Consider the following 17,390-nt stretch of genomic DNA (forward strand, 5'->3'; position numbering starts at 1 on the left):
GAGTTTATCAATCCGTCCCAGATAATTCGTCCCAGTTTTCCATTTCGGTCTGTCCCATATAATTTGTCCCACTTCACTTTTACCATTTTTGGTAGTAGACCCCATATTCCACTAACTCATTCCTACTCACATTTTATTATAAAACTAATATATAAAAGTAGGACCCACATTTCACTAACTTTTTCAACTCACTTTTCATTACAATTCTTAAAACTCGTGCCCGGTCAAAGTGATCCGAATTATCCGGGACGGAGGGAGTATACTCCCTTCGTCCCGCTTTAGGAGTTCCGGTTGATCAATTTTGGGCATTCCACTTTAGGAGTCCCGGTTGAGATAAATTAATAAAAAATGCCTATAAAGTGTTAAAAGTGGGTCCCAACATCCACTACAACTAATAAAAAAGTGTTAAAAGTGGATCCCAACCTCCACTACAATATTTATTTATTGGACATTCAATTAAAAGTGGGTCCCAACATCTACTACAATATTTATTTATTACACACTCAAACACTTTTTTCTTAAAACATGTGTCCGACTCAACTAGGACTCCTAAAGCGGGACGGAGGGAGTATAATTATAATGGGCCACTCCTCATGATATTAATTAATTTTTGGATAGAACCTATGAATTTCTACGATGATATCTAGCCATGATCTTCATGGTTAAATAGCCAAATGATTTTCTACTCTCACAATAACTAGAATTCTCATTTAAATTCTTCTTATATAGTATAATGAAAACAAGCAGAATAACAGGCACTCTTTCTATTTCAATTTATGGTATGGTTTTTCTTGAGGAACGATTGGGGCCACTACAGATTTGGTTAGCCTCCAAAAATATAATTCTCTTTTTTCTATTCTCACAATAACTAGAAATCTCACTTAAATTCTTCCAATATATAATGAAAAAAAGCAGAATACAAGACACTCTTTCTATTCTCTTTCTATTTCAATTTATGATATGGTTTTTCTTGAGGAACGATTGGGCCACTAGAGATTTTGTTAGCCTCCAAAAACATCACTCTCTAGCAAAAAAGATTGAAATAAAATTTATGTTAAATTAAAAGTTATACGAGTATATGCTAATATGCGCAGAATATAGTAAAATTTATTACTACCTCCGTCCACCAAAATTTGTCCCATTTAATTTTTATCATTTTTGGTAGTGGACCCCATATTCCACTAACTCATTCGTACTCACATTTTATTATAAAACTAATATATAAAAATAAGACCCACAATCCACTAGCTTTTTCAACTCACTTTCCATTACATTTCTTAAAACTCGTGCCGGATCAAAGTGAGACAAATTTTGGTGGACGGAGGTAGTAACCGAGATTTATATGTGCAGTAGTAAATAATTTGCCGAAAGCGTTCACAACTGAAACAAGTGGCCACGTGATTAAATTTGTATTTTTGCTACTTGATGTTGATGAGTTGATTCCCAGCTGCCACTCAATTATAGTAGTAACAATTTAAGTAGATAGCAGAGTCCCTACTTAAACTTGCGATCTAAATTTTCTTATCGCTACGATTTTACCAAAAAAAAGCAGCTCCAAAACGTGCAATATCATCGTCGTCCGCCGCAGCGCCACCGTCGGCCGCCACACAACCATAGTAGCTGCCACTTGCCAGCCGTGAAGGTATCTCATTGCTCTTTTCAGCCTTTATTGTTCTTAATTTTATTTGTACTGAATTTAAAATAATCATGTGTTGATATTAAAGATTTGTATCTAGAGCCTTAGGTATAACCATATGATATGAGTCTAGGTGCAAGAATTTTGGTTATTCAATTGCTTATTGATTTTTTTATAGTAATTAATTAGTGTTGAATAATTCAATGATAGTAGTACTTATATGATGATAGTGATTACTGTTAAACTGAAACCAATGGTTCAACCTCGAATCAGACCGCTCAACCCTGGCTTGAACACGTAACCGGAAATGCCAACTACTTCCTTCGTCCACAGAAAATAGTTCCATTTCTGGACAACACGTGTTTTAGTGAGAAATTGGTAAAGTAAGAGAGAAGAAGAGAAAGAGTGGGTAAAATAAGAGAGTTAGATGGAAAAAGTAGGTAAAATATGAGAGAGAAACTTTCTATTTTAAGAAATGAGATTATTTTTTATGGACATTCTAAAATAGCAAAATAAGACTATTTTTTTTGGACGGAGGAATTATTTATTACCCAAGACTATTGTAATATTTCATTCTAGGTACCTAACTCACAATTCTAAGTAATTACTTCTTTTTGGACTTCAAATGTCCCTTGTACCTCATAGACCAATGTCTTTTTACTACTACTGCTTATAAATTAGTTTTGTCTAAGAAAGGAACCCCCAAAAAAGCAACTCCGATGCGAGGAACGTGAGGCTACCGCCCGTTTGTCACCTCCTGTCATCGCACAACCATAGTAGCTACCAGCTGTGCAGGTCAGGCACGCTCCCTTTTTCTGTCTTTCATTGTTCTAAATTGCTTATAGGTTATTAGATTAGTACTACATTTCATTTTACTAGATCAGATAACTCCAAAATAGAGGACAGTTTGATAGTAGTTAGGTAGTGATTCATTGCTGAACCTAAATGAATGGTCCGGCACCGTTGATGGTGATTTTGGGCTAAACCCGAAATCACCAACTAGCCAGTCCACTGGTTTCAATATTTTCTGCCCACAAAACCTTTTCTATTTCACTCAGGCTTGTCATTTCTTGCATGATCGTCATGTGAGAACTCTATGCTTCCCTTGAATCATCTCTAACATCAAACTCTTGCTCTATTTCAATTTTAACGTTATTTCCTCGTGTTGAAATGATAAACTGGACTGAGAGGCTGATTCTCTAAATCAATCCATTTTCAGCTATTGCAATATTGGCATTTTGCTTTCGTGTTTTGTTTGATCTTTGAGCTTGGAAATCTTTTCTAGTTGACTCAGCCTTGTCGGATCTTGATCCACTTTTGTATCATTGAAACCCCAATCTCCCCTCAATTGTTAGCAGCATCAACCTTCTCACCAAGACTTATCACCAAACTCCATACTTAGTCTCTTATAAATTCTTGTAAATCCAATGTAACTAATTAACTAACTAAGTACTACAAGTTTATCTTCTCTCCAATCTTCTCGGAAATATAATGTTCTTGATCATCTTCTCCGTCGATTCATTCATTTTCTTTGGGTTTTACTTTTTTGGAACATAACTTTCCGACCATGGAGAAAATGTTGCGTTTCCGAATTCGTCAAACATATGAATTCAATTATATTAATTAAAACGAAAAAAGAATTGAATGTTTGTCCCACATACAGGTGAAGAGTGCCCTTGTCTGTACAACAGAGAACCAATAGTTGAAGTGTTACTTATCTAAATCCAAATATTGGATTGATTTCCACCATAAATAAAGAGAAGCAGCTCCAAATCGCGTAAAATGGCAGATGCTATAGTTTCAGCAGTGGTGGAGAGAGTTGCAAGCATCATTGAAAACAAGATTCGGCATGAAGTCAATTTGGTGAAAGGCGTGAAGAAGGAGCTTCTCAATCTTTCCAAGAAGCTCAATACGATCAGAAAGGTGTTGGATGATGCAGAAAAGAAAGCATTGAATGATCAAATCGTCAAAATTTGGTTGAAGCAGCTCGAAAACACGACTTATGAGATGGACGACATTTTGGATGAATGGAACTACTCTCTTCTCAAACATAAGTTGGAAGATTCTGCTGAGCCTGACCAAAAGATAGGCTGCTCCTTCATCCCATGTTCGTGTTTATCTTTCAACAAAATTTCTGTTCGTCGTGATATTGCCAAGAAAATTGAACATGTGAATGCCAAGCTTGATCAGATCTTAAAGGAGAAGGATGATTTCAATTTTGTCATCTCTCAGCCTGCGCCCGAGTCTCACCGACAACCAACCACATCTTCTATTGACTTCAAGAATGTTTATGGGTCGGACATATATAAGAAAAGGGATGACATAGTAAGGAATATGATGCATAATGGTGGTGGTACCCAAATTCTGTCTATAGTTGGGACGGGGGGACTTGGAAAGACGACACTAGCTCAACTTGTTTTTAACGATCCTCAGTTCGATAAGGATTGGTTAAAAATTTGGCTATGTGTCTCTGATCCCTTTATTGTGTCTAAGGTTGCCAAAGATATTGTTAAAAGTGTGGGAACAGAGACGATTCCTCCAGATGCCGACCAACTAGAAGTGGTGTTACAAAAATTAAAAGCATCTGTTTTAGGAAAAAAGTTTCTTCTCGTCCTTGATGATGTTTGGTCCGAAGACAGAGACAAATGGCAGCCCCTGAAAAACAATCTCGAACGCAGTGCCGCAGGAAGTAAAATTTTGGTGACAACGAGAAATGAAAGGGTAGCTAAGAGGATGGGTACCTCAGATGATGATATCTATCACCCGAAAGAGCTTAATCCTGAAGAGTGTTGGTCATTAATGCGTGCCATATCCCTTGAAGGAAAGAGTGAGAATGAATGTGTAAAATTTGTGGACGTGGGCAAGAAAATAGCTAGCAAATGCAAGGGATTACCTCTTGCTGCAGTTGTTATAGGAAGACTTTTGCAGTTCAAGGATTTGGAAGGGTGGGAACACGTAGAGAAGAGTGAAATATGGCAGTTGGAGAATGCCGAAGTTGATCTTTTCCCTCATTTGGTTTTAAGCTACAATGATTTGTCCCCGGCTCTTAAGCGTTGTTTTTCATATTGTGCCGTCTATCCTAAAGATCACAGAATTCATGCGGAGACTCTGATAGAAGAGTGGATGGCGCAAGGTTATCTTGGCTCTATTAGTGGAAATTGTGCAGTAGAACTCAAAGGTCGAGAGAACTTGAGAAATTTAGCAATGCGTTGTTTGTTTCAAGACATTGAAAAAAGTGAGTCGGGGGAGCAGATAGAATGGTGTAAAGTGCATGATATTGTACATGATTTTGCTCTATTTCTTAGGAAGAATGATGACAAGGAGAGAAATTGTCAAGTTTGTGATCCTTCATTGGTGTCTCATGTCCAAGAATATCGGAGTCTATCGTTGGACTACACTTCTCCTTTTGATGAAAGAGACGGAATAAGTCAAGTTTGTGATTGCATGAAAAGTGTTAGGGTGTTAAGAATTCCAGGTGGCCTTCCTCTAGTTGGAATGGAAACGCTGATTCACTTGAGATGGTTGGATTTGAGTGAGTCTGGCCTGTCAAAGGATGGCCTTGGAATCATATGTAGGCTTTATTTCTTACAAACCCTTCTCTTAAGATATTGCGGCCTAACCGAGATTCCACGAGAAATTGGGAATTTGGTTGAGCTAAGACATCTTGACTTAAGGTGGAATCGGGGAATAAAGGAGTTACCAGAGAGCATTAAAAGTTGTTGAAGATTAAAAGCACTCCTATCAAGTGAGTCGTTGGGAGCAGATAGAATGGTGTAAAGTGCATGATACTGCAAATCTTGAAGATTAAAAGCACTCCTATCAAGTGCTTGCCGGAAGCATTAGGTGAGTTAAGTAATCTCCACACACTGGAATTGGGCAAATTTAAAGTAGGAAGTGAATACAACAAGTTGGGTTTTCTGAAAAAGTTGCACCGTCATCTTATTGGATCTCTTGAATTGGAAATCTACTGGAGTAGTATGAGTGAAATGGAGGAATTGGTTGAGGATGCTCGACAAGAACAATTGAAAACACTCCTCCAAAAACTTGAAATACTCGAAATATCCTTTCGGGGCATGATGGATGAAATGGAGCAGTCATCATTTTCATCATCATCAATATGGATGGAGGTAGTAGAAGCTCTCCTACCCCATTACAAGTTGAATGTATTGGAATTCAGGGGATATAAGGGCTCCAGGCTTCCGCATTTGATGTCATCACCCATCAACTTTATAAAAGCGATTGGTCTGAGTGATTTGAGTGAGGTGTCATCATTGCCGGCTATGGGGAAACTACCTTTCTTGGAAATTCTTCATATTATTGGTGCCAAGCAATTGATGTTTGTCGGAAGGGAGTTTTTAGGAATAGAATCTTCATCTGATGATGTTATTGTTACATTTCCTAAACTCAAGAAACTGTTAGTTTCTGACTGCTCGAAATGGGAGGAGTGGGAGGACATAACGGAGGAAGAAGAAGAATCTGCTGCCATCTCTATCATGCCATGTCTCACACACTTGTCTATCGAGGATTGTGAGAGTTTGAAGAAGCTGCCGCATCGCCTCCTGCGAAAGGTCTCCTCGTCTTTGTGGTCGTTGACTATTGTTGGTTCAACAGAGCTACTAAAAACATACGGAGAGGACAAGGAAGGTTTAGCGTGGAGATCCATATCCCAACATAATCCCCAACTTCAACTTTGCACAGGGTTCCGATACTAATATTTATGCTTTTCTGTTTGTTTGCCTTTTTTGAGATTGAATTTGGGATTATGATAATTATTTTTTTTGCTTTATTAGACGGATACTCTTCTTCCTTCATGGTGTTTTTCCCTCTGGATTTTTTGGCCATGAAGATTTTAATAAAGTCTGGCCTTGAGTGATCGTTACGTGTTCTCTAAGGTTTACGTGTTGTTTTTTATGACATGATGATATGGTTTTTTTCAATCGTTTAAATAATATTTGTATAATAGAGCTACTAGCAAATCAAAACTGTGCATCTTTTCTCTCAAACTCGAGTACAGGTAGTCATTCGCCAACACCGTAAGGGAGTGGAGAGGGCTCAAGTCCTTCCCAAAAATTTTATTTTTGTTATTTTCTACTTTTAACTTTTTTTTCTTAAATTTCAAAAATTACCTTTAGCCTTTCCCAAATTAATACTGTAGAAAAATAAATCATGGAAATTTGAAGGTAAAAGGGGGCTGAATCAAATCATTTGATTCAAATGTAGATATATTTTTTTTTTAGAGATGTGATCATAGTTTTTGATGAAGAAGAAGACTCCACATTTTGAAAAAAGTTTTATATAATAATTAAACAATATTATTGTACTCCATAAAACTTCCTTGTAAGAAGGCATGTAGATATGTTGACTTGTGTTCCTAAAATTGTACCGAGTACACCTATATTTTTTAAAAGTGAATCGTGTTAAATTTTGATATTTACACGAAATTCAAAATTGATAACTTATAGAAGTGTGAAAACACATATAGATTCTATTTACAGTTATAGGATTGCAATGTTTCAATTTGTATATTTGATCATCAGTTTATAAAATATTTTAAATTTTTAGATTTTTTTTATGCTACTACTATTTTTCATAAATTAACTCTAAAATATAATATTATCCATAATTAATACAGTAGTTTGGGCCAATAGCCTTCTGAACTTTATATTAACACTCACATTATCACATTATATGTCCTAAATGGGCCTGATTCCAAGTTTGGGCCAATAGCCTTCTGAACTTTATATTTTCAGCCCAACTCCTACTATAAAATTCAATAATACCCCTATCCATTTAGTAACAAAAATTTCAATAAATATCGAAACATACTTTTCAAGCCAATCAAAATTTTGCAGGTTACATTTTCGTTATGATTCCATAGAAAAAGAAATAGTTGCTGCTTAGATACTTCACTTATTAAGAAGCCTCATTAAATTCTTTGGAATGACCACAAAAAATCCATCTAAGTTAACATGTAAATATTATGATTGGAAAATTGATGCATCATTAACAAACACAATCATTCTTTCTCATCTTAAATCCTAAAAAATGAGGGGCAGTTTGGGAAATTGGAGCAAGGACTATTGAGTGCCTCTCTATTTAATTTCCATTATTCCATATGTGTTATATAATTTGGACCCTTTATTTTGATATTTCTTGCTCATTTTAGGAAATGGATTCATCTCAAGGCAATAATTTGTTGCATGGCTTATTTCTTCCCTTCACAATTAAAAGTCAACCTAGTTTAATTATTGCACATGTCATGATATTTATTGACGTTACTTTCCTTCCGTCTGCCATTAAATGTTTTGTTTAACTTGTTATAAATTTAAAAAATTAGTTGAATACAGGTGAAAAAAAGATATGTGAAATTGAATATGAATCTCGCTTTTATGTATGAATTTTAGAGTGAATATGAGTATAATAAGTAGAAATGAAGTTCATCTATCATTGATAGTAAAAATAGAATGGAATATTTTACTCTGAACATCACAAGATACTAAAATAAAAACATCTAATGATTAACATATGAAGTATTAATTCATGAAAAATGGATTATCCATCTTTTATGTGAAGGAAATTCGCTATTATTATTTTTTTATACACTAAATAAATCACGGTTTATGAGCAATTTGAACAAAAATAGTTTTGTTTGTAATATATATATTGAGCGGGTTTTTTATACTCTACATAGTCGGTTTTTTCTAGATTTTAATGATTAATGTGACATCATTCAATTTCTAATAAAATTACCCAAGTAAATGTAGTAGTATATCACAATTACTATAAAATAGACAAAAATTTATGACAATCTTTAAATTACTTGCTTAGCAGGAATCCTAACCTCTAAAATCAATCCACAATAAATGGATGGGTTGAATTAAGTGGAAGTAAACTAGTATTCTAAATGAAATATTCACTAGCACTGCATATATTATTTTATTTTCAAATTTATTTGTTCAGACAAAGTTTCAATAAAATAATCTAAAGTTATATAGTCTCTTTTTTTAATCTAATCACATAACTGAGCTACCTTAGAAAGCCCAGTTAATTTTGTAGATGCAAATCTTACCATATCAAAAACAGCCCAACTTTATGGGCCTGTTAACTATATCAATTAAGCCCACACAACAATTTCAAGAGCAATATTCCACAAATCTCGTTGAAAATCAGTGCCATGCCATCAATTTTGCAATAGTTCAATAGGGGAACGATGATGTGATGGAGAGTCATGGATATTCAATGTGGATGCTCTAAACTCAAAGGGTCCTTGCCATGTAACCTAAAATTTTAATATTACTCCCTCCATTCCGCTTTAGCAGTCCCATTGACTTTTCGGCACTCGTTTTGTAAAAATGCTAATAAATAGTTAAAGTGGAGAAATAATAAAGTAAAAAAGAGAATAATGTAGATAAGACTCTTCTCTATATTATTCTCTTTTTTACTTTATTATTTCTCCACTTTAATTATTTATTATCATTTTTACAAAATGAGTGCAGAAAAGTCAATGGGACTGCTAAAGCGGGACAGAGGGAGTATTATTTTACTGAAGTCCAAAATTAGTCTCGTGTATTTGATGAAAAAAAATTGGTCCTACATTAAGTGTAATGGCTTTTGGTCATGGACAAAATGTTTTGCTCAATATTTAATAGTTTCGTAAAAGTTTAATGGTCAATTGTGTTTTGACCCAACTAATGAGTTAAATTAATGGAACAAAATAAATACTTTAGGACCAGAAGCTAACACAGACTTAATGTGTAAGATCAAATAATTTTTTTTTTTTGCAAATGTACGAGATCAATTTTAAACTTTAAAATGCAATTGATCGTTAATATTTTATGGACCATTAAATATATACCAAAGCATATTATTTAAAGCCAAAAGTAAACACACTTTATATATAAGACTAATTTTTATTTTTTGAACAAATATACGAGATCAATTTTAAATCTTAATCTTATTATTATTTGAAATCTAAAATTTTAATATTATTATTATTTGAAATCTCTTAAACTTGTACAACAGGTATGCCCAATGCTTCATTCTCCATCATGTCTAATAACCAACTTACTCCATTCCGCTACAAAAATCTACTAATTGAATGCTCACCTTTACAATAAACAGTCGACGCTATTATATTTTAAGGAATGTAATCAAATGCAAACTCTATACAAACTGCAAACTATAATCTGGACCATTAGAAAATATCAACAGATGGCAAAATTGCAGTAACAAAAAATTTCAACACAGTGTCAACGGTTGACGTTGTGTTGATCTTGTGTTGACATTGTATTGATATTGTTTTAACACTAAAATCTTGAAATTTTACATTGTGTTGACATTGTATCAAAAAATTTGGAGTTACTACATTATATAAATTTACATTTTATCACTATCACTGCCCTCTATTCTAATTACTTCTGTTTGTAGCCAAACTTATGTTTAGCTACTAAATCAATAAAATATGATTAATGTCTGATGATGCTCTAATTAATTAATGTTGATGCCTTGGTTTTCGGCATCGGCACTGTCTCGGTGCCAACGAGTCTTTGTTCATTATAGCTAATACCCAAACTCCCAAGTTAAAGTTACTATTATTAAATTAAATTTGTTATGACTAAGTTAAATTATACGTAACAACCACACGTTCTTCATTTCACCTAATCCTCAAACTCTATTATTACTACTCCCTCGGTCCAATGTCCGTCCCTGAAAAAATATAATTTTTTTTAATTTTAGCTAAAACATAAAGACAAATGTGACTCATTCTCCACTAACAATATTTTAAATATATTTTTCTTTTTATCTCTTTCTCACTTTACCAATTATGTATTAATTTGTTAAAACTTAACCATCATATCTCCGAAAATACGCAACCATCATTTTTGTAGGATATTGAAACTAATATATACAAATATAACTATCTCACGTTGGTATCCATAAATATTTGAAACCACTGTATAATTCTAATGGGTCACTCCTCCTAATACCAATTGATTTTAAGATGGAACTTATAGATTTTTATCATACTATCAGAGTGGGTAGCCGACTGTCCAATGTCCAAGGTTCATTCGCTATTAAATTAAATTTGAAAATTTAGAAACAACAGTATAAATGAAACAATACCGACTAATTATATAAACTAAAGTAAATGAATTTGTAATGAAATTTATTGCATTCCTACAAAGAGAAATTGTTTTCTCTTACTGGGATCGATCGTATGTAGATCTTCATAGTTGATGGGCCGAAAATGATTTTCTATTCTCACAACTCATTTAATTCTTCTCATATATATTGATAAAAAAAAAAGCAGAATAATAGACACTCTTTCAGTTCAATTATTGGTATGGTTTCTTGTTAGCCTCCAAAAACATCATTCTCTAGCAAAAAAGATGAAATAATATTTATGTTAAATTAAAAGTTATATATGCGCAGAATAACTAATTTATTAATTGAGATTTATACCGTTATACGTGCACTAGGCATACTTTACTAATTAATTTGCTTTCTGATAACAAGTGGCCATGTGATAAAATTTGTTTTTTGCTACTTGTTCAATTTAAGTATAATTAATGTCTAAAGATGCTCTAATTAATTAATGTTGATGAGTTGTTTCCCAGCTCCCACTGTATTATAAAATTTCAAGTAGATGGCAGAGTCCCTTTTAATCAGCCTTTAAACTTACTCTCTAAATTTTCCTAACTCTATGATTTTACCTAAAAAAAGCAGCTCCAAAACGTACATCCTCGTCGGCCGCCGTAGCACCACCGTCTGCCGCCACACAACCATAGTAGCTGCCACTTGCCAGCCGTGAAGGTACCTCATTGCTTTTTTCAGTCTTAATTTTTGGTTATTCAATTGCTTATTAATGTTGTTTTGTGTTGTAATTAGTGTTTAATAATTCAATGATAGTAGTACTTATATGATGAATTGATGATAGTGATACATGGTTAAGTTGAGTTGAAAGTTGAAACCAACGGTTCAACCTTGAATCAGACCGGTCAACCCTAGCCTGGCTTGAAACCGAAATGTCAACTACTCCCTCCGTCCTCCCAATTTTGTCTCAATTTGATTGGACACAAGGTTTAAGAAACATAATGAAAAGTGGGTTGAAAAAGTTGGTACAATATGGGTCCTACTTTAAAAGTATTAGTTTTATAATAAAATGTGAGTGAGAATAAATTAGTGGATTGTGGGATCTACTATAAAAAATGGTAAAAAGTGAAATGTGACAAATTTGTAGGATGGACGAAAATGAAAAAAATTGACAAAATTTAAGGTATGGAGGGAGTAATATAGACCAATATCTTTTTACTGCTGATTTTAAATTAGTTTTGTGTAACGCAGAGATTATACCTAAGAAAGGCACCCCCAAAAACGAAAGTCCAAATCGGAACGTGAGACTACCAGCTGTGCAGGTCAGGCATGCTATCTTTTTCAGTCTTTCATTGTTCTAAATTGCTTATTGGTTACTCAATTTGCTTGTATATCTATCTAGGGACAACAACGTAGATAAGGCAAAACATAATCAGAACATACATTTTACTAGATTAGATAATTCCAAAGTTTGATAATCAGTAGTGAACCAAAATGAAACTGGTTCGGAACTTTTGGCTAAACCCGAAATCACCAACTAGCCAGTCCACTGGTTTGAACATTTTCGGCAGACAAAATCTTTTCTAATTCACTCATTTCTTGCATGATCATCGTCATGGCGAGGACTTTGTGCTTCACCTGAATCATCTCTACAATCCAACTCTTGGTCTATTTCAATTTCTTCGTTCTTGTTTCATCTATATAAGTGTGGATAACCCTCCCCTTATACATGAGGCCTTTCAAAAGAGTGAGCGACCCATTTCTAATATCTCAGGACTCTTGAATTTGTTTCACTTGACCTTGATTCAGCTTCTTCTCCACGTATTCCCTCAATTATTTTGATTGGTGATTTCTGAAGCTCTTCTGCATTGTCCAAAATCCTTTATACTTCACTCAGACTTGTCATTTCTTGAATGATCATCTGCCGAAGACTCTATGCTTCCTTGAATCATATATCTCTAACATGATCAAACTCTTGCTCTATTTCAATTTTAGCGTTATTTCCTCGTGTTTCATGAACCTTCTCCTTTTAATTCTAGCCGATCTAGCTTTTTCTTCATCCAACAATACCACATGTGTTACAACACACAATGATGTAGTACACAACACCAACACCAACCCACAACGTTTTGATGATTGCATAATTTCTTCTACCTAATTTATTCCTCAAAGTTGGAGGAGTTTTTACTTTCAATACCCCTCCTCGACAATGACTTTCTTCTCCTCATGTTCAGTTGCTCTTGTAGATTTAGTACTGAGCTCTTCGGGAACATGTCCCAACATGATCCTTCATGTTAGGCTGATTCTCTAAATCAATTAATTTTCAACTATTGCAATATTGTCGTACTTGGCATTTTGCTTTCGTGTTTTGTTTGATCTTTGAGCTTGGAAATCTTTTCTTGTTGAGTAAGCCTTGTCAGATCTTGATCAACTCTTTTTTATGCCAAGGACTATGTCTTGTTATGATTGAAACTCCACATGTTGCTGTCAATCTCCCCTCAAATTCTAGCAGCTCCAATTTTTTTTTTTCGTTAAACTAACTTTCGGACCATGTAGAAAATGTTGCGTTGCCGAATTCGTCAAAAATGAAAAAGTATATGTTCTAAGAAAACATATGAATTCAATTATATTAATTAATATGAAAAAGAATTGAATGTTTGTCCCACGTACAGGTGAAGAGTGAACCAATAGTTGAAGTGTCACTTATCTAAATCCAATAATATATTGGATTGATTTCCACCAGAAATAAAGAGAAAAAAGAGCATCGCATAAATGGCAGATGCTATAGTTTCAGCAGTGGTGGACAGAGTTGCAACTATGATAGAAGACAAGATTCGGTATGAAGTCAATTTGGTGAAAGGCGTGAAGAAGGAGCTTCAAAATCTTTCCAAGAAGCTCAATAAGATCCGAATGGTGTTGGATGATGCAGAAAAGAAAGCAGTGAATGATCAAAGCGTCAAAAGTTGGTTGAAGGAGCTCGAAAACACGGCTTATGAGATGGACGACATTTTGGATGAATGGAACTACTCTCTTCTCAAACATAAGTTGGAAGATGTTGCTGAGCCTGAGCCTGAGCCTGAGCAGAAGATAGGCTGCTCCTTCATCCCATGTTCATGTTTATCTTTCAAGGAAATTTCTTTTCGTCGTGATATTGCCAAGAAAATAGAACATGTGAACGCCACGCTTGATCAGATCTTAAAGGAGAAGGATGATTTCAATTTTGTCATCTCTATGCCTGCGCCCGAGTCTCATCGACAACCAACCACATCTTCAATTGACTTCAAGAATGTTTGTGGGTCGGACATATATAAGAAAAGGGATGACATAGTCAGAAATATGATGAATAATAGTGGTGATACCCAAATTCTGTCTATAGTTGGGACGGGGGGACTTGGGAAGACGACACTAGCTCAACTTATTTTTAACGATCCTCAGTTCGATAAGGATTGGTTAAAAATTTGGGTATGTGTCTCTGAACCCTTTATTGTGTCTAAGGTTGCAACCGATATTGTTAAAAGTGTGACAAAAGACACTATTTCTCCGGATGCCGACCCGCTAGATGTGGTGTTACAAAAATTAAAAGCATCTGTTTTAGGAAAAAAGTTTCTTCTCGTCCTTGATGACGTTTGGTCAGAAGACAGAGACAAATGGCAGCCCCTGAAAATCAATCTCGAATATGGTGCACCAAGAAGTAAAATTTTGGTGACAACGAGAAATGAAAGGGTAGCTAAGAAGATGGGTACCTCAGATGATGATATCTATCACCCGAAAGAGCTTAATCCTGAAGAGTGTTGGTCATTATTGCGTGCCACATCCCTTGAAGGAAAGAGTGAGAATGAATGTGGAAAATTTGAGGATGTGGGCAAGAAAATAGCTAGCAAATGCAAGGGATTACCTCTTGCTGCCATTGTTTTAGGAAGACTTTTGCAGTTCAAGGATTTGGAAGGATGGGAACATGTCAAGAAGAGTGAAATATGGCAGTTGGAGAGTGCCGAAGTTGATCTTTTTCCTCATTTGGTTTTAAGCTACAATGATTTGTCCCCAGCTCTTAAGCGTTGTTTTTCATATTGTGCCGTCTATCCTAAAGATTACAAAATTCATGCGGAGACTCTCTGATAGAACAGTGGATGGCGCAAGGTTATCTTGGCTTTGATAGTGGAACTGGTGAAGTGGAACTCAAAGGTCGAGAGAACTTGAGAAATTTAGCAATGCGTTGTTTGTTTCAAGACATTGAGAAAAGTGAGTCGGGGGAGCAGATAGAATGGTGTAAAGTGCATGATATTGTACATGATTTTGCTCTATTTCTTAGGAAACATGATGACAAGGAGAGAAATTGTCAAGTTTGCGATCCTTCATTGGTTTCTCATGTCCAAGAATATCGGAGTCTATCGTTGGACTACAAACCACATTTTGATGAAAGAGGCAGAATTAGTCAAGTTTGTGATTGCATGAAAAGTGTTAGGGTGTTAAGACTTCGGGGTGGACTTCCTCCAGTGGGAATGGCAACGTTGATTCACTTGAGATGGTTGGATTTAATTCGGTCTGACCTGTCAAAGGATGGCCTTGGAATCATATGTAAGCTTTATTTCTTGCAAACCCTTCTCTTATCATGGTGCGGCCTAACCGAGATTCCACGAGAAATTGGGAATTTGGTTGAGCTAAGACATCTTGACTTAAGTTGGAATGATGAATTAAAGGAGTTACCAGAGAGCATTAGTAGTTTGGTTGAACTGCAAATCTTGAAGATTGAAGGCACTGATATCAACTGCCTGCCTGAAGCATTAGGTGAGTTAAGTAATCTTCGAACACTGGAACTGTGTCCATTTATAGTTGGAAGTCAATACAACAAGTTGGGTTTTCTGAAAAAACTATACCATTCTCTTACCCAATCTCTAAACTTGGAAATCTACTGTAGTAGTATGAATGAAATGGAGGAATTGGTTGAGGATGCTCGACAAGCACAATTAAAGACGCTCCTTCAAAAACTCGAAACACTTAAAATATCTTTCGAAGATGCGATGAATGAAATGGAGCAGTCATCAGTATCATCATCATCATCATCAATATGGATGGAGGTAGTAGAAGCTCTCGTGCCCCATTACAAGTTGAATGAATTGGCAATCAGGGGATATAAGGGCTCCAGGCTTCCGCATTTGATGTCATCGCCTCTCAACTTTATAAAACGGATTGTTCTGAATAATTTGAGTGAGGTGTCATCATTGCCGGCCATGGGGAAACTACCTTTCTTGGAAATTCTCTTTATTTACTTTGCGGGGCAATTAATGTTTGTCGGAAGGGAGTTTTTAGGAATAGAATCTTCATGTGATAATGTTGTTGTTGCATTTCCAAAACTCAAGGAGCTGAGATTTGGTTCTTGCTCCAAATGGGAGGAGTGGGAGGACATAACGGAGGAAGAAGAAGAAGAATCTGCGGCCATCTCCGTCATGCCATGTCTCACATACTTGTATATCAGATACTGTGAGAGTTTAAAGAAGCTGCCGCATCGCCTCCTGCATAAGGTCTCCTCGTCTTTGCGGTCGTTGAATATAAGTTGTTCATCAGAGCTAGTAAAAACATACGGAGAGGACAAGGAAGGTTCAGCTTGGAGATCCATTTCCCAACATAATCCCCAACTTTCACTTTTCCAAGATTTCTGATGCAATTACTTATGCTTTTCTGTTTGTTTGCCTTTTTTGAGATTGAATTTGGGATTGTGATAATTATTTTTTTGCTTTATTAAATCATGGATTTTCCGAGCTTGTTTAGTTCATAGATTGTTATAGTTGATATGTAAATCAGTAAATGTAATAGTTGTGTACTTGTATTTTATTTTGTTAATTAATATAGATGGATCTATTGAATTTGAATCATATTTGAAGCCCAACCCATATAGGCGACTGCATTTACGAGGTGTTTATTTGATTCCCTCTATCTAGGGGTGTCGAAACGGGTACCCGCGGGTACCCAAACCCGATTTTGCGGGTACCCGTACCCGAAAACTTCAATATTATACTACCCAATCCCGACCCGTATAGTTAAACGGGTAACCCATACCCGCATCGGGTATTCCAAACCCGCAGTTGCGGGTACCCAAACCCGTAGGCATAATTTGAATTGTGTATTATGGAGTATTATTCAATGATATTATGCTTTTAGTTTTCGCTTATTGAAATTCTAGAATGAATTTTGGGATTGTTGCTAGTTCCTACACTATGATTTTAGATTTGTATTTTTTTACTTTGTTGTATGTGCATAATTTTTAACTATGCACAAATATGATAATTTCTCATCTCTTAAATATACTATGATTACATATGAAATATAATGCAAATCAAAATTTCAAACAAGCAAATATGATAGAAATATCAAGCATGTCCAAAATTAAATCACCATTTAAAAGTTTAATATAAAATAAAAAAATAATTCACTTTCATAAAAAGTCCAATATAAATAACTTCAACTAAAGGTGTAAATATTTTAAATCTCTAATCTAAATACACTAAACTAATAAAAATTTTACTTTCACCAAATAATTGGAAATAAAGTGTATCATTGGGGGTATATATAGATATAGATTTGAAACTAATTAACTAAAATAAAATATTTGAAAACCTTAATCCTAAAAGTAATGGGTATTATCGGGTCTAGCGGGTATACCCGC

The 17,390-nt window shown here is 35.0% G+C and overlaps 2 pseudogenes across 2 annotated transcripts; both read left to right on the forward strand.

Moving 5' to 3' along the window:
- The first annotated feature begins 1,515 nt into the window (after positions 1-1,515).
- On the forward strand, positions 1,516-6,509 carry LOC125204798 (putative disease resistance protein RGA1; annotated as a pseudogene). Its single transcript, XR_016132822.1, has 3 exons — positions 1,516-1,642; positions 2,333-2,431; positions 3,300-6,509. The product of XR_016132822.1 is annotated as a putative disease resistance protein RGA1 (transcript).
- A 4,804-nt stretch (positions 6,510-11,313) lies between these two features.
- On the forward strand, positions 11,314-16,524 carry LOC148923924 (putative disease resistance protein RGA1; annotated as a pseudogene). Its single transcript, XR_016132823.1, has 3 exons — positions 11,314-11,449; positions 11,981-12,051; positions 13,402-16,524. The product of XR_016132823.1 is annotated as a putative disease resistance protein RGA1 (transcript).
- Positions 16,525-17,390: the final 866 nt, after the last annotated feature.

The sequence above is a fragment of the Salvia hispanica genome, chromosome 6, assembly GCF_029641045.1.
Source record: "Salvia hispanica isolate PSC_SH4W2 chromosome 6, Shi_PSC_v1, whole genome shotgun sequence".
Lineage (NCBI taxonomy): Eukaryota > Viridiplantae > Streptophyta > Magnoliopsida > Lamiales > Lamiaceae > Salvia > Salvia hispanica.